The sequence below is a fragment of the Haemaphysalis longicornis genome, unplaced genomic scaffold (genome assembly GCF_048455015.1).
Source record: "Haemaphysalis longicornis isolate Haplotype H1 unplaced genomic scaffold, Haemaphysalis longicornis Haplotype H1 scaffold_2, whole genome shotgun sequence".
NCBI classification, from domain to species: Eukaryota; Metazoa; Arthropoda; class Arachnida; order Ixodida; family Ixodidae; genus Haemaphysalis; species Haemaphysalis longicornis.
The window spans coordinates 177,661,201-177,684,990 of record NW_027526295.1 but is presented as its reverse complement, the minus strand read 5'-3'; positions in this window follow the sequence as shown (position 1 = coordinate 177,684,990).

Genomic DNA, 23,790 nt, shown 5'->3' with positions numbered 1-23,790 from the left:
AGCTGTGCGCAGCACTCTCAATCCGTCTCATTATCATAACAACAGCTGCGCGTGTGCGCTTCGCTGCTCTGGGTGCGCGCATGTGTGCGCATGCGCGCGACTCTCCCACCCCCCCCCCCCCCCCGTCTCCTCTCCTTTCAAAAGCGGGAATATAAGCGGGGGAACGCACGGCGCCGGATCAGTCCAGCGCTCGCTCTCGCACTTTACTTGACTTTGCTTGACGATACCTCCGTGCAAGATCTTCCGACGAAGACGTGATGGAAGCGACAGTCCCTTCAGCGAGTGGACTGACGCAATCCAATACCAGCGTCTGTCCAAACGCTCCCCCCTGATGCGTCGCATCACATCAGGGTTCCCTCGCGGGAAGATGGGCGTAATTTTTTTTTGTTGTGTTTAGTAAGCTTCACTGTCAGTATTCAGAAAATTATAGCAATCAAACTGCGAGGAAGTTTAACTTCAGCTGAACCTTCTTCTCCCCAGGAAGGTAAATTCAAATTTACCCTCATATAAAATGTTTACCGAGATGTAATAAATTTGTTATAAAGATAGTTAAAAAAGAATCTTGTAAACATTTTGTTACCATTTTAAATGATTCTAGAGAGTTTCCATTACAAATTGACCACCCAGTTTTAACAGAGGGTCTGCAGAACCAAGTTAATAAAACTTACCGGTTACGAATATCGTTTTTATGAGTTTTTTGTAGGGTTTTTATAATATTTTCAGTAAGCTTTCTATACAATTTTTATTGACTATACTCGTAACAGCCCGTTGCGCGTGAGTCAGGTTTGAATAGAGTTTCTGACGGGTTTTCATTAAATTTATCTCAATCAGCTTTTTATAAATTTCTTATTGACTGTAGTCGTAACATCCTGTTACGGGTGAGTCAACTTTGACTAGAATTTCTGATGTGTTTTATTGATTTTATTTGAATGAGTTTTCTACAAAATTCTAATTGAGCATGGTCGTAACATCCTGTTGCGTGCGAGTAAGGTTTGAATAGAGTTTATGACGGGTTCGTATTAAATTCTGGACTAAGAAGACCCCCCCCCCCCCCCCACAAAGGAACTCATACAGCTGAATAAAATTTTAATCGTCTTATCTCAACTATATTCCTATGAAATTCCTATTTTTCTCAATCATTAAACGTCCTGTTGCATATTAGCTTAGTTTAAATAGAATTCCTGATGTTTTATTAAATATACCTCATTTAGCTTTCTATAAAGTTCTTATTGAGTACAGTCATAGCATCTTGTCTGTTAGTCAGGTTTGAAAGTTGTTTGTGGCGAGCTTTGACAGCGGAGCTTTTCAGGTGCTCGCAATGTCCGGCGGTGATGTCCGCCACCTCAGGCGCCACCACTCCCAAGTGCTCCGGAGACTAAGTGCCGGCCGTCCATCGAGCGATCTCGGTTCATGCGCCCGTGCACACGGCGCAATAGCACCCCACATATCATCAGCCTAACTACGCCCAGTGCAGAGAAAATGGCTCTCCCATGAATCTCCATTTATCCCGGTCCTGTGCTAACTGCGTCCAAGTTTACCACTTAAGCTTCTTGATTTTATCTGCCAATCTAACTCTCTACCGCCCCCTGCCATGCTTGCCCCACATATATGCACCGATAAACTACCAGACCTCCGCGGGTGAGCTATAGAAACCCAATAGAGCGTCTATTAAAAGTAAACATATTGAAGGCAATAAGATGCTTACTGCTAGTTCGTAATAAAAAATTCATTGCCTGTCCGATGACCACAGTCAACAAATTAGCAGTTCGATTCTCCATATAGAAACGCAATACAGAATCTGTTAACACTCAATAGGGTGTATTCACAGGGCTTTGGACCGCGTGGCGGCGCCACCTGCGTGGTGGTGACAACGCCTTATTTGAGGTTGCACTCTTCCGGGAGGACAGCGCGTTTCCCAACGCGAAATGTGGTTTGGGGCGTGGTACGCTGGCGAGAAGGTTCGTGTGGACGGTGTTTTTTCTTCGTGATTCGTGGGTTTGCCAATGCCTTGTTGTAACGAGTAGCTAGCATTGTTTTCGCTTCGAAATTCCGGATTGCGCTGTTCACGTCTCCTACAACCGCAGACCCGAAGCAGGCCGAACGACAAAAGCAAGCGCACCGTTTTTTTTTTCGTTTCAAAGGGAAGGCCAGGGCAGTGCTTCAAGACGGTATGATTTCGCGCGACGAATGCAACTGTCCGTCGGTTTGACAGACGCGGCCAGCGGCGTGCATAACCCGGTCTGTTTAGGCGATTTCGCGCTATCTCGCCGTCATCCCCGTGCACTGATTTCCTTATTTCCTGCGTTACTTAAGCGACCGCGGCTCGAGTTGAGAAAATTTCTTCACCCAAGGCTGTGACGATATTTAATGTGGCGGTGGCCTGTGAGATGAGGAGCGGTTTCACCGTGCCACCCAGGCATATTGCGCGCTTCTTGAGGAGTATGAAAGACGGGGAGGTGCTCTGGCGAGTTTTCTGTGCGTTGAACGCACGAAGGTCGTCCATTCGAGCTCCTAATTAGGCGGAACTCCTGATGAGGCGGAATGACCTCCTAATGAGACGCTTAGGGTCTGGGTGGAAACCGTCGCGGGGTAAGTGATAAAATTACGTATGATATCGACGACAAAGATCCCAAAGCGGAAATTATAAGCAGAACAAGATTATGGAACACGCTTCGGCTACTTCTAAAGCAGCGCAGAGACAAGTGACAAAGAGTGCTCTAGTTTGTCCCTGCATACGTTTTCGTCTCAGCGCTGTTTTCGAAGTAGTCAAACTGTGTACCCAGCGTCAAGCTTTAGTGTCTGATCACGTAACACGCTTGGTTATTAGAGAACAGTCGAAGGCGACGAAGAAGAATTGGATGCCCGCAAATACCTGGGAAGCGACATTGCATGTACGCGTGCGTTCACCTCAACACTCGAAGTAGCCCATGTTGAAGCTGGACGCCCAGTATGGTTCGTCTTACCCATAAAGTACGCCGGCTACCTTAATTTGTGAACATTTTAAGCACTGCGTAATGTTTCAAACATGTGACGAGGTGCGAGGTGAAAGCTCCGACGCCCGCTGTCCCGGGGCCCGCCTGAATGAAACGGGCTGCAACAGATTCGGTACTGATTAGCCATATATTATCGATAACTTCTTTGGGAATTTGTCAAATCAAGACAGACCGTCTTCAAGCACTGCCCTAGCCGTCGCTTCGAAACAGTGAAAGGAAAAAAAAAAAAAATACCCGTCGTGCTTCATTTTGTCGAGCCGCCGACTTCGGGTCTGCGGTTGTAGGAGACAAGCGCAGTCCGGAATTTCGAAGCGAAAACAATGCTAGCTACTCGTTACGACAAGGCATTCGCAAACCCACGAATCACGGGGAATTGATTGATTGATAAATCTTTATTTGCGAGCCTGAGGCGCAGATGTTAGGGCACGGTGAAGAAACACCGTTTACACGAACGTTCTTGTCAGCACCCCGTCGCAAACCACGTTTCGCGTAGGGAAACGCGCTGCCCGCGCGGCGGAGTGCAACCTCAAATACGGCGTCGTCGCCGCCGCGCAGGTAGCGCCACCGCGCGGTTCACAGCCCTGGAATACAATTATATATTGAAGGCAATAAAATATTTTTTGTGTTTTTGCAATAAAAAGTTTATTGACTATTCACTGGGCACAGTTTATAAGATTGGAGTTTTGGTTCACCTAATAGAAACGCGATATGAAATGCATTGAAGCTCACTGTCTTAAATGCAATAACATGTTGGTTGAGTTCGTGCAATAAAAAAGTTTGTTGACTTCTAGCGAGCACAGTCAATAAGCGATGAGTTTTAATTGACTTTTTGTGAACTCCATAAAAACACACTATGGGTCCATTAAAACTCAACGTTAATTTTAAATAGGGATGGCTCCGTTCTCGCCTTCATCGTTCTTACGTTACAGGAATCATGTAAGCTGTCTTCCTGCACGGGTGCGGAAAAAAATGCACATACTCGCTGCTTTTCCGACACTCATGGTGAAGTGCCTTGGGTGATGGTGGTTGTTTGCCTGATCCAAATTACTACTGCACACGCCAAAAAAAATTTGCGTGTTCCTCCACGTGTGCGTATCACTTTCGAATAACTCATTCATCAGCGTCATTCCGCACGCCTAATGAAACGAGGACTGGTTCCAAAGGCAGCAGCTCTCGCGGTTTACATAGGCCAGCCGCCAGATACGATGCCAGTCTTTTCAGCCGCGAGGCCACCCTGGCTGTACCATCAGGTGACGGACAATAAGCCTATGACAAGGCTACACGTCCGTATCTCGGGCCTTCACCAGCCTCCAGGTGCCGTCCTTCACGCTGCCGTTGGTTGTTCAGGCATTTGTGGACCCCGGGGCGTACGACTGCTTCGAAACCACTGCCTGGACGTGTCCCTCTTACCCCGCCCTAAACCAAAGCTACGTGTACGAGACATTCCGTGCACTCCCAAGCCTGCTAGGAGAACTTTCTGTGATGGTATGCAGGCTCTTGCATCGACATTGACTAGTGGGGACAAGCTTGAACCTTATACTGACTCAACGGCAGCCATTCGGGATTTGCGTCGCGTTGCGCTTTGTACAGAGGGCAACACCCTTGTCTAAACACAGGTTTAGTTTCGTACTTATAGCCTTATCTTGCCTAGGCCGAAAAACATTTCAAGAAAACTACTGTGTCATTCTGGAGTCTTGACCATATATTTTGACCTCAACGTTTTTTGTGAGAAGTTTTAGTCCGCAGTTTTGAGAGGTAACCAGTTCAAGTTGAACTCAGTGTTATAGACAAGGGTGTTGCGCAGTGTGTTGGAACTTTATTCCCTTGACAAGAAAGAAGTTATCGCAGATGGTAGTAGAAAAGGACGATGAAGAACGATGGCGGCAATCGGACGTGTTGTGTCTGTGATGTGATGTAAATGCGGTTCTTTTCCCCTTACCGAAGGCGTTGTAGTCGCGACATAGTGGTGCCTTCGGTAAGGGGAAAAGAACTGTATTTACATCACATCACAGACAGAACACGTCCTATTGCCGCCATCATTCTTCATCGTCCTTTTCTACTACCATCTGCGATAACTTCTTTCTTGTCAAGGGAATACAGTTCCAACAACCTTCCCCCGCGGCGAAAAAAACAGTGATGCGCAGGGGATAGCCCTAGGGGATAGTCCTAGGTCTTTGCGTCTGTACCCCCACCAGCGCCGTCGTTTCCTGCAAGGTCCGTTTCGAAGGCCAGCGAGGCGACCGTCTGCGTGGAATGACTGGAAACGGACCATGCAGAAAACGACAGCGCTGGTGGAAGTACAGACGCAAAGACCTTGGACTATTCCCAAAGACTATCCCCTGTGCATCACTGTTTTTTTCGCCGCGGGGGGAGGTTGTTGGAACTTTATTTCCACGAGGACAAGGAAGTGATCGCAGATGGTAGCAGAAGAGGACGACGAGGAACGATGGCGGCGGTCGGACGTGTTCTGTCTGTGATGTGATGTGATGTAAATACAGTTCTTTTCCCCTTACTGAAGGCGTTGTAGTTGCGACACAGTGTACAAGCCTAACCGCACGCATTCAAGAGAGACACTTATCCATGCTCCGTCCACGTTTTGTGGATTCGCCGGGACATATGCTGCCTGCCCGCACAACCGGGGATCGCGCCTGCCACACTGCAGAGACCTCCCACGGCCACTACTACTTCTTCAAGTATCTCTCATAGAAGAACTGCTGGTGGAAAAGGAAACCCTCCGTAGCGCCACGCGTGCTTTACTTCCGCAGCATGGAACTCACCTCCCCAGTGGGCTCGCCCGTTGGGAGGAGGTCGTGCTGTGAAGGCTTCGGGTTAGGGGGGCGTTATCTCCAGCAGTTACCCGCGCTTGGCCTGCCCGTTATCACGCTCCGTTTGAGGATACTTGCCCCTTCTGTGTGCTTCCTGCGTTAGAAGCTGACGTTGAACTCTTGCTGTGGACTTGCCCTGGTCTTAAAGACTCCCGAACGCAACACCTCCGAGGCACAGGGATTCATGCTGGGAGACCCCCAGATCTCAAGCGCTACATATGGGGGCCCCAGCACCGGTCTCTATTTGGATTTTCGCGCGTTACCGATGCAGTGTTGTACATATGAAAACTTTTTCTTATGCCGTAGGGCGATCTCTCGCAAAAAAGGAACTATAGGAGCGACGGGGATCAACATTTCAATCTTCATTTCCTTCTCTACGCAAAGCAGGATCGCGATTGTACGCTGCTGCTTTCCACGTCAAAGGACGCCATTTCTTCCTTACCCACATTCGTGCGATGCATTCAGCATTGCTCAACCATACTGCAGATAGGACTGTAGAGTGTGGCCAATTTTTTTCGGCAAGAATTTTACAGTCTCCGAGATTTGTGCACGTACGCAATGCAATTACGAGCCACTTCGTTCATTTTTATGCTTTTGCAGTGCCAGCTGTAAAGGAAGGGGTTGGAGCATACAGTTACTGAGGGCGCGTTAGAGGCGCAATGAGCAGTAGGAGTTTGTACAGAAATTTCTACTAATGCTAGATGCTGTGGATTCGTTGTGCCCGCCAAAAATCAGTATTGGCCCGATGTTACTTAATATTGCTTTAATCCCACTGTCCTAGCGCCTTCATGAAGTATCTGACATAAAAGTTGGGGCGCACTCCAATGAAACCACTTCGTGGAGCAAACGTAGTAGCAATAACAGTATGTGTGTTTTCTTGTCTCAAGGGCGTTCAACGCCAAAGAGCACCAAGGTGATGTTTGTAGTCGCTCATGGACGCAATTGCAATTAAAATGTTTATGGAATGAATGTGATGTGCTTAAAAGCAGTGGATTCGCAAATGGGTGTACAAGGTACTTAATCAAAACCATGAAGATATAGTTACGCGGAGAGATGGCTGGGGCACTGGTTCGATGTGAAAGGTGCCAGGAACCTCGAAACGTGATACTTGCCATAGCAAGGTCAGTGAGGTTGCCGAAACATGCGAGGGAACCGACCCTCAGTACTGCCCCTGCGTCTGAGGCAGCTACACGCAGTATTAAAACTCCAATGTCCCCGAAGTAAGTTAAAGGGCGTTGTCTTCTAAACATGGGTTCATCGGCTAAATGCAACGAACGAGGTAGTGGTATTTTGTACGGGTAAAGCTCGGTGGAAATGTCGCGTCCTAACATCGCCATGATTCATAAGCCATGGTTTCAGCGAAAATGTGGGGGGCTGAAAGCCGTTGTCTGCTGTTTCTGCAACGTGGTGGGGGTGTTTCATATAAATCTTGGGAATGTTTAGCACGTGTGTGACCTAATCGCAATCTGCGCATGAACACGTGTGGGGTTCTGGTTTGTTTTTCAGTTGAGTATATATTTATTCCTGGTTTCATTATCTGAAGTTTGTCGTTTGCTTGTGCAAAGGAAAGTTTGACATCCACCTAAATGCAGCCGTATGGCTGCATTTGGGGATTTCCCCAAAATCTGGTCGGTTAACTCGTTTGCTTGTGTGTCCCTAGATTTCAGCGAACATCTTTTGAAAGACCCATTCGTAGAAACTTTCTAATCCACATCGCGGCACCAATGTGATCATCACCATCGGTGCCCGTAATCTCTCGTGAGCAGCTCTCGTTCCAGCTGCCTCGTCTTCCTCTCATCCGCCATCTTTGTAAATAGAACCACCACCGTATCCCTGGGACGTCTTGGCCCTTGGTATTTCCTCTTATTTTATACCCTTAATTGATTGAATGTAGCGTTTAGCGTGCTGACGCTTCACAGGCGATGAGGCGCGCCATAGTGGAGGGCTCCAGATTAATTTTGACCACCTGGGTATCTTTAACATGCGCCGAAGTGACACACGGGTGTTTTTGCTTTTCGCCTGATACCCGACTATCCTTCTCTTGCAACGGACTCTTAACCAGCTCATTCACCTCATCCGCAGGATCTCCCATCAGCGATTTGGGCTACAAGAAGCTGACACCCTGCGCATCATTAACGCCCTCCTTATTAGCCGGGTTACGTACGGGACACCGTATTTGGCCCTGAAACCCGCAGAGAAAGAAAAGCTAAACATCGCCATACGCCAAGCGTACATGGCGCCCTTGGACTGCCTCAAAAAACAGCAACAAGAAAACTTCTGCAGCTCGGCGTCCATAATACATGGGAGGAACTGCAAGAAGCTAATCGCATCTCCCAATTCACGCGACTTGAGCTCACGCCAACCGGCAGGGCTACACTTACCCGGCCCGGCTACAGGCCTCCCCCAAAATGCGAACAGAGGCAACGCATCCCTCTAACTATCCGGCAGTACATCAAAGTCGCACCCATTCCCAGAAATATGCACCCCATCTATAACAAGGCACGCCGAGAAGCCCGGATATGAGCCCTTAGAAAACGCTTCCCCAACTCTCCCTGTACTCGTTACACGGCTGCCTCTCCATACCACCAACAACCCGCCCATGCCGTGAGTGTCCCCGACGCGAACGGTGCAGAACTGACGGCCGCTACAGTACACACGACATCTATTGAGGTAGCAGAAGAACTTGCCATCGCTGTAGCCGCCACCACTGGAAACGACTACCTCACTATAATGACAGACTCGCAAGCCGCCTGCCGCAACTTCCTGCTAGGTCAAATAACACCCACGGCCTTAAACATTCTGCGAAGTGTGCGCCAGCTCCCGGAAATACACATCATCTGGACCCCCGGACACGGGTCCTTCGAGGGGAACGAGGCGGCACACGCCGCTGCCCGCGTTCATACACACCGGGCCGTTTCTCAAGAAGGCGAACTCACGCAGCCCTTTCGCTCTCCCAAGCCCGCTACTCTGAATTCATACGCGGACATCCTCGCCCATTACCGCCTCGAACGACGACGCTTCCCGCCACTACATCCCCATTTATCCAGAGCAGAGGCGACTGCCTTTCGCCGACTTCAAACAAATTTCTATCCTCACCCCACTATCCTCCATGCCATGTACCCCACCGTCTACGACTCTACGTGTAATTTCTGTCCCCAACCAGGCACCCTGTACCACATGGTATGGAGTGTCCGAAAACCCCATCCCTTACCCCAAATTCTCACCCAACGTACGAGCAGTGGGCGGGCCAGCTGGCCACCTCCGACCTCTCAGTCCAGCGTAGCCTGGTGGAGAGGGCTAGGGCAGCCAGCGCGGACCAGGGCTTCCAGGACTAGAGGAAGCTCGCCTGAAGCTCGTCTTAATAAAGTTTATTCACTCACTCACTTTTCGCCTCCACCAGAAAATCGGCCGCCGCGGCCGGGAATCGAACAAGCGTCCTTGTGCTCAGCAGCAGAACGACTTAGCCACTGAGCCACCGCTGCGAGTAAAGTCCCTTAATATGAGTGGGTTTATATCTTGGTATGGATTCGGTAATTTTAGATTGCTCATCTCAGATGCTTGGAGATGCTCGGGTGGTTCGAAGAACTCATCTATCCAGGGCGGAATTTCATTTGTTTATATATAAAAAAAACATAAGTTGGAATTGGTATTGAGCATACTGTTCTTAGCTTATCGTGAATAATCTGCCACACAGCAACCTCTGCAAGGAGGGGGAGTAAACAAATGAACATGTGAGAAGTAGATTATCGTATGGTAATAAGGTTCTTTCACCGTCAAAGGAGAGAGCACAGACGTCTCTGTCTGCACTAAATACGGACTGGCGATCCAAGAAATCATTTTGTTTGGATTTCAAACCTGCTTCTTGGGCATAGAAGATACTTGATTTGTTTTCTTGCAGGATTTTGTATACACCATCTAGATTTTTCATAAGGCCCCTGCAGTGGCAGAAGTGTAATTCTATGTCAGACCGTATACGTTTAAATATTTTATACGGCGTAAATATGCGCCATGCGTGGATCTTTGGCATGGCCTTTGGCATGGCCTATGGCCTTTATCATGAAAAACTGATATATGTTTTGACGTTCCCAAATGTGAGGAGCTGCTCCTTTGATAAAATCGATACAATTGAGGTTGGTGTGACGTCGATGTAGTCGTCGGAATGTTATGAGGTGGGCAAGAATGGATTCCTTATACGGCAACTGCCTGTTTGAAGTGATAGCAGCTGGTTCAACCGCCACCTTCTGTGGTGTGTCGTGCGTGGAGGCAGCCGTGGCACTGCTGCCATGTCTACAATCATTGCCACCTATGCTCTTGCGGCCGAAGGAGGCGGAGCGGTGGGTAAACCGGAGCTCTCTTCAGTGTTCAGAGGGGCCACAGCGTGTGCGAACGCCGCAGGTGGTGCTAGACTGTTGCGGCTGCCGTTGGTAGCACCTTCAGTGGGTTGGGTACGTCGGGTACAAGTCAGCCTCACCGACGCCTTGCTGAATTACGTGAGGGAACTTCGCTGAAGCGAAACCGGCGAGTTCTCGCACTTGTATGTACTAGACGATGTCAGTTATTAAGCCTTGACTGGCTACTTGAGCGAAAAAGACGGCGTCCGGCTATGGCGTCCGTAACGGAAAAACGGCTCCTTGGGAGGCGTTCCATATTGTTCCACAGCGCGAGCTTAAACTAGGCAGTAGCCAGAGGTGGTAGACCACTCCACCCCACCACAGATGAAGTGAGAGAAAGAATAAGCAACGAAATTCACCATCGTCAACTCTCCGTTACATGACAGCAGGAACGCGCAGCAGCGCAGCCCGTAGGAGACATACCAAAGCCATCCGAAAGCGTTAGGGTGCAAAGTAAAGCAAAGGGTCTTAAAGGTTGGATTTGTATTGGTGGTGTGCTGGTCAGGTTCAGTGCATTTAGCGCGTCACATTACCCGACACGTATTACTGCCCATAACTTTGGCCTGTGTAGCCCTCGCGTGGGTTGGGGATGCATGGGCGGACGAGACAACAGATGAAAACTGCATTCACGGACTCAGGAAGGTTCCTGCGATCGAAGGTTAGTGTTATGTCGTTATGTAGAGTCTTTATTGTCTCTGGGGTTCGTAAGTGGACTGCTGCAACGCCAAGCCAGTGGACGTTTTGATTTTCAGCTGAAACTCTCAGATGGGGCTTTGGATTGTATTCGGACTTTAGTGGAACGCGACATCAATTTGTAGATCGACAATAAGGTATTGTCCGTGGCAATTCTTAGACGTTCTCGGTCCTTTGCTAAATATACACCTTAATGCTAGTTTCTGCCCAGAATACTTTGAATGAATCTAGCGACACGGAATTTTAATTTAGGTGCTTAAGTTACACACGCCTATAAACTGCTCGGATTTCGTCGGGAATCTGGAGTGTATCTGTACATACTTCCCTTATGCCGGATAGCATACTTCCGCAATACAAAAAAGGAACCTGAATGAACAAATACGGAAGCTGTCAGGTTTTGATAACAATGATACCACTTCTATCTGTCATGTACCGCGCTCTGTCGAGACCCAAGCGGACAAGTACCGCCACCTGGTGGGGCCCACTTCAACACGGACTCACGTGACTTAGAACGGAAGACCAAGAGAGTCACAGATGGCCCATCAATGACGTTGGCGTGGGACCTGGATATAAGTAACGAAGTGCAGAACTCGTGGACGCCCTGATAGAAAACAAAGGAAGAACACGGTGGATTGCCAGCTCAGAGCCTCTTCTGTGGTACGGTGTGAATTCGTCTCCCTTGAGCTGTTGTATTGTACCTTTTTGAATGGCTGTGAACAGCTTTGAGAGAGTCTCATCTTCCTGTGTTAAGGCTGCTATGACACTTGCTGTCAGTGGCGGCCGTGACAGGGCCTCAAACATGAGTACATCACCTGGAACATGTGGCTCTTCAATGCACTGCGGTAGTAGCAACCTGCTCAGCGCATCCGCATTTTGGTTGAGCTTTCCCGCCCGGTATTTGAGGTCATAGTCGTAGGCTGCCAGTTTCAAGCACCATCGTGTCATGCGTGGCGAGAGCATCTGCGGCACTGCCTTTTGGACCCAGGATTCCAAGCAGAGGCTGATGATCAGTTATGAACGTAACTTTGCGTCCTAGGATGTACGCGTGGAAATGGACAGCAGCGAGCACTACCGCAAGAACTTCCCGGTCTAGCTGCGCATAGTTACGCTCGGATGCCCCCAGTGTGCGGGACGCAAAAGCTATCGGGGCCTCTTTTCCCAGACTGTCTTGCTGTGCCAGTGCTGTCCCAACGCCGTAAGGTGATGCATCACATGAGATTATGAGAGGCTTGGGCCCGTCATAATGTGCTAAGACGGTTCTTCTCACAATTAGCCGTTTAAGCTCATCAAAAGCGTTCTGATGCTTCTGATGCCATTTATCTTTTAGCAGGAGGAGCTCGTACAGCACCGAATTAAGCGATCGTTGCTCGGCCTTCTAGAACACGGTCATAAAAGGCCAACATCCCTAGGAATGACTGGTTTGCTTGCTTGTCGGTGCAGGTGCTCCGACGATAGCCCTGACCTTGTCATCCGTTGTGTGAATCCTTTTGGCATCTATTCTGGGGCCTAGAAAATGTACTTCAGCTACTGTAAAACGACCCTTGACCTTGTTTAGTCGAAGGATTACCTTAGCCAGTCTCTGTAGAACTGCTTCGAGTCGGTCGTTGTGCTCTGCCTCGGTGGTGCCACTGACGATAATGTCGTCGAGGTAAACACAGACAACAGCAAGTCCACACAATGTGGTCTTCATGAACCTTTGGAAAATGGCTGGGGCTGCTGATACACCGAAGGGTAGCCGCTTAACCTTGTACAATTCCTTTATCGTGTTGATGGTGAGCATCTCTGCCGTCGCTGGAGTCATCTGAAGCTGTTGATATGCTTGAGCTAGCCCCAGCGTGCTGAAGATCGTTCTACTTCGCAGGCTACTCAACACTTCCTCTGTTGTGGGGAGGGAGTATGCAGTCTTCTTTGTCGCCTCGTTGACAGTGCAGCGATAGGCGCCACAAAGGCGCAGATCGCCGTTTTTCTTGCGTACCCACACAAGATGTGTAGCCCATTCGGCATGGTGCGTTGGCTCTAGCACCCCCTGCTCTTCCAGGCGGTCAATCTCAGCTTCATAAGCCGAGCGAATTGCAAAGGGCACAGGACGCGCTATCATAAACTTGGGTTTTGCTTCCTCTGTCAACTCCAGATGTACTGGTACACCAGCATGGCCAGGTATGTCTTCCGCAAACACTCCCTGGTACTTCTGTAGAAGCTCGGCAATTCGTGGGTGCTCAGTTGACTGATGAATGCCACCGATGTGAATGCCTAGCTTGGCGAATCAGTTACGCCCCAAAAAACTGCAGCCCGAACCGTTTACTACTAGCTATCAGTGGCAGTTGGCACTTTTTGTCACTGTGGCTGGCTTTTACCGTTGCTATTCCAAGAACCTCGCGCGATTGCCCAGACCAAGTGCGTAGGTAAATGTCGTTAGGTTGCAGCTTTGGCGCGTTAGTAGGCCACAGGGTACAAAATGTCTCGTTACTGATCATTGTCCAGGCGGCCCCCGAGTCTACCTCGAACGTTACCGGCTTGCCCTGAACCTTGACTGTCAGCGTTATCTTCGGCGGGGTGCCCTCACTGGAACCGCGTGAAGGCCATAGAGCTCTGAAGCCAGCGGATCCGCCTGTTGAGGTGACTGATCCTCAGGCGCCGCACACAAGTAGTTTTTGCGCTGACATCCAGGTCCCCCGCCAACGTCATTGATGGGCCATCTGTGACTCTCTTGGTATCCCGTTTTCTTATTTTATTCAGGTGTCATCGAACAATTCCTCCTCGCCCACATCGGACGTTCCAAGATCGTGGGCCGATATGTTCCTCGAGGACTCCAGAAATCCACTTGGGCTCCTTCAGAAACTGCCGTACCATGACTTGTTCGCCTGCCACTAACTGCCAGTTCTTGGGCAGCTTCTCTTGTTTCTCAGTTGGTTCTGGTGCAGGCTTGATCTGGTCTAAGTGGGTTGGAAGCTCCCGTCCGAACATTGCCATGGCTGGGGTGGTTCCTGTGGTCTGGTGGATGGTGCTGTGCTGCCGAAACAAGAATCGCGCGAGCCGGCAACTCATCGACCCAGGCTTGTCGCGTGCCAGTGCTGTTTTCAACTCGCCAACATAGCGCTCTGCCTGCCCGTTGGTAGCAGGGTGGTATGGCGCCGAGGTTATGTGGCTGAGTCCGTTGTCTGTGCAGAACCTCTGCAATTCACCAGACAATGATTTTCGGCCATTTTCGGACACAATTTTTCGCTGTACACCAAAAGTAGCGAAAAGGCTGCGCAGTACCGCAATCACTGCTGTCAACGTAGGCTGGTTCACTTCTCGCGCTTCCAGCCACTTGGTAAAAGCATCTGCTACCACCAGAAATGTATGTCCGCCCACAGGTCCCGCGAAATCCACGTGCACTGTGTGCGAAGGCGTTGACGCCGGTGTCCATGACGGCATTGGGGCCCTTGCTGGGTTGCACTGCGTGCTCTGGCATGGCTTACACGAGCGAACTGTTGCCTCTATGTCGCCATCGAAGCCAGGCCACCACAAGTAGCTGCGCGCGCAGCCTTTCATAACCACAACACCAAGATGTCCTGCATGCACCAGGGACATTGCTTGTTTGCGCGCTACAACGGGAATGACTACCCTAGACCTGGACCCTCCTGACTCGTCGCCAATGTTAGTTGACAGAGTGTACCATGTACCGCGCTCCGTCAAGCCCCAAGCGGACAAGTACCGCCACCTGGTGGGGCCCACTTCAACAGTGACTCAAGTGACTTAGACTGCGCGGGCCATGGAGGAAAGAAAAGCTTAGGAGAGGCCCTGACGTCACACCCAGCGCAGCCGGAAACGCCATTTCTGTAAGTCGAATGGCGGACCATTGGCCCTCCATGCCATTGGCGGACTCTTTTTGCCTCTCTCTCTCGGTGCACCTTCTCCGCCTCCTCCGTCCTGTATCGCCTCTCTTGTCGTCTGCATCTGCCAGCGCCGAGCCGGCGGAAACCAGCAGGTAGAAGGCCGTTTTGCAGCGCGTGACCGTGAACCTAAACGCCAGGTTACACTGTTACACGTCTTCAGTGTGGCCGCAGCAGGTTTTCGAAGCGGCTCGCTCTAATAATGCCGCAATGCTCGGTGCCAGGCTGCAAGTCGCGATCGGTACCCAAGGAATTGGGCGTCACTTTCCACCGGTTAGTGCATCATTCCGCTGACAAGTATTGCTGTACATTGGTGTGCATTCATCCTTTGTTTGCAATCGCCGCCGTTTATAAATTCCCAAGCGATGGAGAACGCTGCAAACAGTGGGCGAACGCCGTGCGGCTACCGGACTGGAAAGTGCCTAAGTTTGCGTTGCAGTTTCACTGCAATCCCAGAGATGACTAGTCAATTAAACGGCCGTTCTTTATATATAGGTAAGCAGTACTTCATGCAGATTTCACGCTAAAAAATTGTGGAATGTTTTTACCGTTGTTCGCGTGCCTTCGATAGAATTTTTTGCGAAGGAGGACGAGGAGGAGGCAAAACGTTTTATTGAGTAAAAAAAAATGAGAGGGTGGGTGGCGTCAATAAACTTTTTTTCGCCAAGTTTCAACTTGTCTCAGTGTCAATAAATTCAAGGTGATATCAGTTGAAAACGTTCATACACTAACCTCGCAGTATGAAGCGTTGAAAAGCGAAATCCAGAGCGAGACCACAAAAAGATCCAGATTCCAGATCCAGCACTCTTCCAGTCAACAGATGGACACCTACTAAGGTAATAGGACGATGGAATTATATCAACTGGGAATCTACCTTGTAACAGTTGCAAAGGCACTGCCGCGCATTGCCGGCCTAGCAAACTATATATTGCAGCGGCGATAACCAAAAAATTGAGTTGCGAAGCGTTCGGTTGCAAGTCGCCTACGTACTGCACACCGTGTATCACTTCCCGAAAATCTACCTGACGGGTGTCCGCGCGTACGACGGGACGGCGCGTTCACGATATCTGCACTTCAATAGGCGCGTCGTGATCGCGACCGGAGCAAAAGCTTGACGCGGTACAAGGTGCACTTGCAAGTAGAAATTAAATGACATATTCACATCGGCGCAGCTGTCGCAACTCGCAGCATCCTTTTCGAGTTCCGCAAGACCACAGCGCAGCAAAGCGAAGCAGCAATCTTCGCAATCGGACGACAAGGCAGGCGCTGCCTTTCCTCCATGACTGGCGAACGGCGGGCGGGCTGTTGCTAGGACGCCGTTGCTAACGCGACTTCCAATGGCCGCCGAAAACACGTGGCTTCCTCCACACTTTTGCCAATGCGCGGGGATAGCTGGGGGCCTCTCCTAAGCTTTTTTTCCCTCCATGGCGCGGGCCGAGAGCGGCAGTGCGCGCCCAAGCATGGACGACGCCGGTCGCCGCCCGGCTAGTTCTTAATAGAGTACCTTCCTTTGTGTTCTATCAGTGCGTCCACGAGTCCTGAATTCTAAACTCGGACTGGCAACTAACACTATCCCAAACTTCAAACAAATCATAGAGGTATTAAAGAAGGCGTTTGAAGAAATCGTGAGTCATGACTCTCAAGCCACTTTTGAGCGATTTCTCTGACGCCACATAATCTTTGTGCGAATGGCAGCAGCCGACGTACGCTACCGCCACGAAACATCACCCGCGGGTTGTAGTGCTGCCGCTAGTTTTGTTTGTTCTTATGACCTTGATATAGACTTTCAGTTCACACACTGAAAACGACGTTTCTATTGTTAATCAATAATACGTCCATCCTGATTGTAATGCGTCAGCGTATAGCGCGAAATGTGAAAGTTATTTGCTATTTCTTGCGTTTTTTTTTCGCTTACAAAACCTATTTCGTCGCTGCAATAGACCTGAGTAAGTCTCCAAAGGCTAATTCTTCCAAGTTGAGCAAAGTTGTATTTTGTCTTTGTGGCCACAACCAGTCACTGGCCTCACCTTCGGGGTGCTTTCACGAGTCTTTATTGTCTTGTTTGCAATTGCAAGTATACGCTGAAGTCAACATCCCCCATTTACTTTCGCCCTGTCCCCTTAAGGCCCCTAAAATTACTAAGGTAGCGCCATGGAGGAAAGAATACTCAGGAGGGGCCCCTATCATCTCAATGCATTGCTAAAAGTGCCCTCACCCGCGGCGCCGCGCGCCCTCGAACTCGGCGGTGGTGCCGCCATTTTTGTTGGCTGCTGCAGTGCAGACGCCCTCGCAACGCCATGGGCCGCTTGCTGGAGTTTTTCTCGCAGTTTGCTCTGGTTTTTGCGCCAAATGGCTGTTTTGTGGCGTTTATAGGATTTCTACAGTCATATTTTACCAACGCGCACTAAGTGGGGTTGTTTTGTTTTATATTTTTGTCTACAAGGAGATATTTGTGCGGGGTGGATGACGATCACACATGCGCACAGCGCGGTGTTTGTTTACGTCTGCGGCATGCTTGTAACATCTCAAGATAGTTCGTAAACGCGAAAAGATCGAACGTGAACATTTCGAACTGCTTTGTTGCGGTAATTCCTTTCTTGCATTCGCGTGACTGTGGTCGTGCAATCGCTGCACGGAGGGCTTGCGCACGGTTCGCGGGAGTGTACAGAGCGCTCCATTCGCGAATGCCGTCGTTCGAGCGCTGCGCTGGCGCCCCTGCATTCGCCTTTGTTACGCTGGTGGTAAATCCTTAGCAGAGTTCAGTCTACACCCGCTTTTACTACCGACATACATCGTACCTTAATTCCGCGCAGTATAGAGTGCTTTGCCAGTGTTGTTTTACCTAGCCGCATTTTTCCTTCTCTCTATAGCCTCAATTTGCGCCGCACCGACCACGCACATACTACGCAGCAAATATCTCCAATGTCATAACAACGGGATTATAATACCACCCGGGTCGCTTACACACAAAACATCACCTCACGCCACAAAGAGCTTACACACACTCGGAACGCACACGTTACACGGTAAGACGGAAGGTGCCGTCGACCATAGCAAGAGCGAATTCAGGTGAACAATTCTTGCGTCACGAAAACCTTACGACAACCGACTGAACATGCTACGCCGCTGATAATTATGCTAGGAGTTAAGCGCGCACAAGACAAGTACACGGCCTCTTATCCAAAGCAAAGCTTACGACAAGACGAACTCGCCGCTGCGCGCAACGCCTACTCAGAGCAAAGGGTGGTCGAAGGTCGCGGAGGGAATACGCATTTTAAGTGACCGCTCAAGCGTGCGCGGAATTTAACAAAGCGAGAACAAGCATCGCGAACAAGCATCGCGAAACTTGCCTCGCAAAAGAGCGATGGCAGCGTCGGCTTGAAGTATTACCGTTCAAATCTATGCAACTAAAGTTTTCTCCTGTCTGTGTCGCGTTTCCAGGACACAATAACGAAGTGTTTTGCCATCCCTGACCCTATTCGCGCTGCCTAAGGCTCAACACGTCGGCACCGCGAGACAACATAAAGCGACACCGATGCGACATTTGTTCAGAACGAGCAGCTAATTCTTACTTTGCTATTCGCTGGCGCCTAAGATAAAGCGCGAGACACATGGACAATTGATGCATACAAATCGCATGCGACTGATCGTTACGACTGTCGCCACGACTAGTCGTACGGGTGAATTTCAGACACATGGCCCGATGCGCGCGTGCGATGCGTCGTCGGCGCTGCTTCGCCCCGTTTTTGCTCCCTGGTCAACTACGACGATCGCTGAGCTGAATTTGTAGATTCCGCGCGTCGTTCGCAAGAAATGGATAAAGTAGGCAATCGTGAAGCTTTTTCTGCCTTCGGAAACAGTCCGCGCACACGCCGGCTGCGCCTGCCAGCTCGGCACACTCAGCGGCTCGAACCGGCGCAGACCACGGTAGCAACCGCTTGTCGCTGCTCTTCCGAATCAATCTGATCACTGAAAAGAAGTTCCACATACCAGAAAGTAGGTGTTAGTGTGGTGAAAAATTGTGCTAAGGATGGTTGTCAGGTCTTATTTTAAAAGCGGCGATCTGATATATGCCGCGATGGTAAGCTTACGCTGACCGGCCGTGGAGGATCGGTGGGCCGACCGGTCGCCGAGGCGCGCAGTGCGCCGAGCGGCCGAGAGATGGCGATACCTGCGCAAAAGCATCGGAACAGGCTACGCAGATGTCTTGGTGACCGATCGCTCAAACGGCAGTTATAGCTTAAAGTTCCACATGCGAGAAAGGGGATGATAGTGTGGTGAAAATTTGTGTTACGGATTGTCATTCGCAGTTGCACCGATAGATGCAATCAAATATCCGCCAGGATGCTAAGCCTAAAGTTCCCATCACCCGAGCCGGCCTGAGCCGATGCCTGAGCGCCCGAGCAACGCAAGCCGGTTGCGGGCTCAGTGGGCTCTCATTGGCTGTGGCCTCACGACGATCTCAACGACGGCATGACTGCATCTGGCTTGCCAGTCGCACGTCGTGAGCCTCCTTCGACCAGCCAAAACAGGTCCTAACGATCAATCGTAACGATCAGTCGCATGCGAATCGCGTGCACCAGTAGCACATGTGTCCAGCGCTAAAGCCGGCAATGAAGCTGCGCAGCCAAACATGACGCTGCACCGGCGGCGTTGCGCAATGTCCCAGCCGCCGGCGAACCGACCGCGCCGCCGGGCCAGAAAAACAACAACAACAACAACAACAACAAAAAAACGGCAGGTACCACATGACTTCTCCATTAGCCAATGGCGGGCGGCGCTGGCGAGAAAATAGCAAAACACGAAGGAGGGAAGGAGCGCGGGTGAGGGTGAAAGGCGGCGAGATCATAGAAAGGCGCTACCTTAGTAATTTTGGGGGCCCTAGACCCACTTTGTGTACCACGCCCTCTTGCGATGACAGGCTCCTGCTTGCTTGCACGACGCATCTTCTAACGTGGCGTGGGCACAACGGCAATATCATCTTTCGCTGTTATAGTTCATCTCAGAAGCCACCACAGCCAAGAACGCCCATTTAGGGTTTAGGGAGGTAGAAGAGGACGATGAGGGATGAAGAGGACGATGAGGAACGATTGAGGCTATCGGACGTGTTCTGTCTGTGATCTGTGTAAATAAATTCTTTTTCTTAGAGGAGTACTGACACGAAATTTCTCGCTTTCAGTTTTTATGCTGTAAAGAATACCTATTGGCCCAGTAATTACGAAAATCGAACCGAAAGCCGTCAGCCGCCAACACAGAATTAATTATAGCACGTTTATTGCAACCAATTTCAAATTTGGTCAACGCGCGGGAAAATGGCCGTTCGAAGGCCAGCCTGCAATTGGGCCAGCCTTACGTCACGGTCTCACCCGTGACGTAAGGGACGTTTTAAAGACGATAGTCTTTCTTGGGCTCCTTAAACCCAGAAATTTTGGTCTGTCTGTATGTCTGTATGTCTGTACGTCTGTCCGTCTGTCTGTCTGTGACTCGATTCAGCCACCCGGCCAAAGCAAAACAATGCCTGCCCATTAGTCTTATATAGTCACAGCTAAATCTACCCGTCTATGTCCGGTGTAAGGTTCATACTTGTCAACATTGTTGAAGAACAACAAGACATTACGCAAATATGAGACAGCAAATCAATACAGAAGTGATATTTGCAGTGTTCCTTTATAAAAAAATCAAACATGCTTGCTTTTGCGAAATTAAATACTTCATCAACTGCAGAAAAAGAATTCACTTCGCCGTCGCCTACTGTCGCCTGCGCCACTATAGCTTCTTGCGCCATTTTAAGAAATCAACCGGCAACAGTTACGCAAGGTTCCACTAGATAGGTTCCACGTTCTGCTTGCAACGCACGTGGAGTAGGGAAACGCGGTTCTATAAACGTTGTAGTAGGGCGCCTCGATTAACGCGCGTCTCCGCCGTACAGCAGCGTTCGCATCGAGACACCCGGTTTGGAGCAGTGGAACGCGGGAAATTTAAAATGATTTAAGCCAACCTTTGGCGTCTTTACATTGGGAGGAGCGCGACGCAAGAGGAACAACATGAGAGGTGAGCGGCAAAGCGAAGGGAGGCATTTACTTCGCAATAGCCGATAAAGACTATCGTCTTTTGACGACATTTGCAACGAAAGGAGCAGATACGCGGCCAATTTTTTCTTTCCTCCATGCGTTCGCCGCATCGTCTGCTACGATTTAACATGGTCCGCGACTCGCCCGCGCAGTCGACATGTAGTCTGAATCGTCAGACTCGGATGAGTCACTGCCACCCGACAGACAGAACAACTTTATTTGGCCAGGCGATTAGGCCGGCGATGTCTTCGCCGTCGTCCGTTTTTTAACATCACTGCGGCTCGAACCGGCGCAGACCGTGATAGCAACAGCTTGTCGCCACTCTTCTAATCAATCTGATCACGAAAAAGAAGCTCCACATGCGAGAAAGTAGATGTTAGTGTGTTGAAAATTGTGCTAGGAGTTGTTATCAGCGCTGAATTTAAAAGTGGCGTTCAGATATTTGCCGCGATGGTAAGCCTGCGCTGACCGGAAGCGGAGGTTCGGCGCTCCGACCCAGCACTGCGGGCACCACGGTGCGGCGAGCGACCGAAAGATGGCGCCACCTGCGCGCTAGAATCTAAACAGGCCGCGGCAGATGTCTTGGTCGCCGATCGCTGTAACGGAAATTATTGCCAAAATAAAGCTTCATATGCGAAAAAGGGGATGATAGTGTGGTGAAAAGTTGTGTAAGGGATGGTCATTCGCAGTTGTACAGATACCAGCGATCAAATAGTCGCCACGATACTAAGTTCCCAACACCCAAGGTGATCCGTGCAACCCCGAGCCCGCTGGCTTGGGCGACAGTTCTTGCGGCCGCCGGCGCGCACGAACTCAGTCCACGTTTAGCGCTGCATGTCGTCGCGTGGAAAATAATGCATCTTGGCGTCTTCGTCGATTTGCTCGGACAGGCTTCCACGAGCAGTACTTCGCATACCGCGAGCTTGCCATAGCACAACTTGGGCGAGCTCGGCGACGCGCAACGCCGCGTAGCCGCGGTGCCCGTCGACATCGCGCAGTTTTCGGCACCAGTGCCGAACACCATGCGCTGGCAACGAACTGAAGAGCAAAGACGTCGAACACGCAACGTTTACAAGCATTGCTCACACAGCTACGCCCACGTCTCCTGCCCAAACGAATACCACTGACAACAGCAGCGCAGGATATCGTTTCCGGTTCTGAAAACGACTATATGACGTCACTCTGAACGGGCCAGACACGCAGGCCAATGTTTCGTCACTCCGAAAGCGATTGCGCTAGTGGTGCCGATTTGTGGAAGCTCGCGGCCTTGACAATGAAAATCGATTTTAGATGTGATTCCGGCCTTGGATCGCTGCAAAAATTTCTGTGAGGCATCTGTACAAACTACTGAAGCCAATTATATCATTTTTTAGGTATCAAAATTTGGTGTCAGTACTCCTTTAACGAAGGCGTTGTAGTCACGAAATAATTTGCTCCATTTTCGTTCGTTCATGCCTTTCGAAATACATATCTTCAAACAAAACTCAACGATTCATTGAAAAACATTTATTAATACAGGAAGACCGGAGGTCCGAGCGTGGGTAAGGGACGAAAGGAGGGAAATGAAAGCCAATCACTTCAGAACTTGTTCATATTGATGTCTCAATGATGACCATTAGTAGAGGCAGTCGTAGGCTGGAGCCTTAATTGTGCCCATTGCTAAATAATCCCAGCACGACAGTCACCGATGGCGCTCTTATACCAGTAGTGCTATGCAGGGGCGTAGCCAGAAATTTTGCTCGGGGGGGGGGGGGGGGGGGGGGCTGAGACTGCACCTCGACCTCCTCCATATGATTTTTGAAGGGATTAAAAATATGTTTTTTATTTATTTGTTTAGGTACACTAAGGGCCCCGAAGTGCATTACATATTGGGGATCGAAAAAGAAAAAAATATACATAGGATCAGTGTACAAAGAAAACCATGGTAAGAAATTATACACATCAGGCAATAACACAATTTGTACACTCACTAGTTGCTATCAGCAATAGCAAAGTGGACAGAGTATGTTATAACATAGACAAGGCAATAGAAGTTCATTTACCACTTGGTTTCCGAATTGATAAAGTCCGGTTCCATCCATTCGCGTGAGGTACTCATTTTGAAGATATGATAAATATGTATAATAAGTATTTATGTATATTATACATAATAAATACAAAACTATTAACTGATAACAATGTATGTTACACGTTGGGGACGAATTATCGAACCCGTCGTACTGTCAAGAACAAGAAAAATAAAATATTTCTTCATAAAATGTATTCGTATGTTCCGAGAATTGCTGCAGAACTGCTATCACTGCATGTAATTTTGTTTTGTCTACATAACAACTAACACCTAAAGAAATATGTAAAAATATAAACAGATATCCTTAACAAACATGAAAGCAAAAGACACAGAAGTAAAGAACTACATTCATCTAAAACTAACAAAAGATTGCATGCAGTGGATATTATAAACGTGAAAAGCACGAAACAACTTGCGGGCGGACGTTTTAATGTCGCTTTGTCATTCAAGAATTTTTTTTCCATTTTTGCTGACATGCGACGGTTAGGGACAAATCTGAACGCCGCTGTCTTTTACGCTATTATAAGGCGTAGGAGCAGCTTGTTAACAGTCGCGTACAGCGGATAATTCCACCAAGATTATTCACAGAAAAAAAGGAGTCAAAACGTACACTTGTGGAGAAAAAAGCGAGACGATTATATTTGGATGACGGCAACAAAAGTTTCACTGGCAACAAAGTGCACATTTATACAGAAAACCTAGCAACAAGATACTTAAATCGGAAAGCTGCAGTTAACGCATATATTTAAGCAACAGTGACTGTACAGTGTACATATTACATAAAACAAGGCCAAGAAAGAATAAAGTTCAGCGAGCACATGAGGTTAACCCCACACATAGAAACGCAGTGAACCCAGGCAAAAATAAAACTATT